At 44.9% G+C, this 1,449-nt stretch overlaps 1 pseudogene; it reads left to right on the top strand.

Annotated features, from left to right (window-relative positions):
• Positions 1–481: 481 nt before the first annotated feature.
• On the top strand, positions 482–1,172 carry LOC132431490 (spliceosome-associated protein CWC15 homolog pseudogene; annotated as a pseudogene).
• Positions 1,173–1,449: the final 277 nt, after the last annotated feature.

Raw genomic sequence — 1,449 nt, 5'->3', positions numbered from 1 at the left:
AGGACTCATCTCAATGATTACTAATATGTTGAGCATTTATTAGGCCTGATTATGTGCCACTAATCCCCCCACTTGGGCACTCTGCTAAAATCCCCCCACTTTTTTTTTCCAGCATTATCTCATTTAAGCCTCACAACAGCCTCATAAGATACGTACTTTTATTATCCCCATATTACAGATGAGCAAAGTGAGGTTAAAACAGGCAAAGTAGCTTGCATGTCTTGTAAGCTGGGGTTGGACCCAGGTCTTTCTGACTACAAAGACCTCCTTTAAGCACTCATGGAAGCCTCCCTGCCTGATTCATCCAGGCGGGTGGCTTCTGGCTGAGTGTCACGTGCTCTTTGTCCCCATACTTAAAAAGAGGCCCGGCGCAGAGGTTTCTGGGAACCAAGAGTTATAATGGCGTCTGTATGATCTCCTGAGGCAACTGCATCGGAGCACGGCCAAAGTGAGCGGCAGCAGGAAAACAGACTCGTAGAAGATGACAACAGCAGCTAGGCCAACTTTTGAACCTGCAAGGGGGGGAGAGGAAAAGGAGAAGGTGATTTGAGCCAACTCTCAAAGCAATATTCAAGCAGAGACCTACCCTCTCATGCAAAGATAAAATATAGACAGACCACTCAGGATGCCCCGGGAGAAGTTCGGAACCGTGATTTCAGGAGCGAGTTGGGAGAGAGAGAGAGAGAGCTGCTGCAAGAGAAAAAAACAGAGACCGGCCAACCCGAGAACATACAACCTCCTCTTCAGTGTCAAAGAAGCCTTGGTTGGACCAGATTCCCGCTGCCAACCTCGATGCACACGACCCTCTAACAGGTGAGGAAGATGAAGATTTTGAAGAGGAGAGTGATGATGATGATACTGCAGCTCTTCTTGCAGAGCTGGAAAAAATTAAAAAAGAAGGAGCTGAAGAGCAGGCCAGGAAGGAAGGAGAACAAAAGGCTGAAGAAGGAAGGATTCGTATGGAAAACATTCTGAGGGGAAACCCTCTCCTTGATCTCACTGGCCCATCCCAGCCTCAGGCCAACTTCAAAGTTAAAAGAAGGTGGGATGATGATGTCGTTTTCAAGAACTGTGTAAAAGGTGTAGATGATCGGAAGAAAGACGAAAGATTTGTAAATGATATGCTGCGATCTGAATTTCACAAAATGTTCATGGAGAAATATATGAAATAGTACAGTTTTATGTGCTTAATGAAAGGCTGTAAAATGTAAAAAAAAAAAAAAAAAAAGAGGCCCAATTCTTTTAGCACCCTCTCCCCCAACCTTCAGCTCCTTATCACCACCTCAGAAGTGAGGTATAAATTACAACTGCCTATTCTTCTAACTCAGTGGGTCATGGGAACACCCTTTCCTGCTATAAAGAAACATTTTAGGCACACACAGTCACACATAGTTCTTTGTACCTCTTTAGCCTCTAGGTCATTGGGGTTTATTTGCAGATGTTGCCAAG

The sequence above is a fragment of the Delphinus delphis genome, chromosome 10 (genome assembly GCF_949987515.2).
Source record: "Delphinus delphis chromosome 10, mDelDel1.2, whole genome shotgun sequence".
NCBI lineage: Eukaryota > Metazoa > Chordata > Mammalia > Artiodactyla > Delphinidae > Delphinus > Delphinus delphis.
The sequence above is the reverse complement of the archived record's forward strand: the minus strand, read 5'-3'. Positions and strand labels throughout refer to the sequence as shown.